Source organism: Bison bison, unplaced genomic scaffold, assembly GCF_000754665.1.
Source record: "Bison bison bison isolate TAMUID 2011002044 unplaced genomic scaffold, Bison_UMD1.0 scf7180017864349, whole genome shotgun sequence".
Classification (NCBI taxonomy): Eukaryota; Metazoa; Chordata; class Mammalia; order Artiodactyla; family Bovidae; genus Bison; species Bison bison.
This window is the reverse complement of record NW_011494921.1, coordinates 2,937,741-2,938,505: the sequence shown is the minus strand read 5'-3', so window position 1 is coordinate 2,938,505 and position 765 is coordinate 2,937,741.

The following is a 765-nucleotide window of genomic DNA, read 5'->3' as shown; positions in this document are numbered from 1 at the left end:
GAAGGACTGATGCTGAAACTGAAGCTCCAATACTTTGGCCACCTAATGCAAAGAGCTGACTCATTAGAAAAGACTCTGATGCTGGGAAAGATTGAAGGTGGGAGGAGAAGGGGACGGGATGACAGAGAATGAGATGGTTGGATGGCATCACCGACTCAATGGACATGAGTTTGAGCATGGGCCAGGAGATGGTGAAGGACAGGAAGCCTGGTGTGCTGCAGTCCACGGGGTCACAAAGAGTCGGACATGACTGAGCAACTGAATAACCACCACAGCTGTCAGGGACATTTCTTGGTGCATTAAAATACATCAGTAAATTAAAAAGACAGAAATCCCTCCTCTTATAAAGAAAGAAATTCCATTGTAAAATTTGGTAAGTTAATATATATTTACATGATTGATTTCATTGCATAAAGACTTGCCAAGTTCAAATCATTTTCAGTATCATATGGTAGTATTCTGTCTCTGTAAAAAATAAAGTAGTACATATGATGTTTCTCTATTTCAATAAATCAGATGAAGAAGTGTTCTCTATTTTGGAGAGTCAGAGAAGAGAATGACAGGGCTGACAGATTGGCCTTTTGATCCTTGCATTTTTATTTAGAAGGAATTGTGGCTTCTACTGGAGAAGGCAGTGGCACCCCACTCCAGTACTCTTGCCTGGAAAATACCATGGATGGAGGAGCCTGGTGGGCTGCAGTCCATGGGGTCGCTAAGAGTCGGACACGACTGAGCGACTTCCCTTTCACTTTTCACTTTCATGCA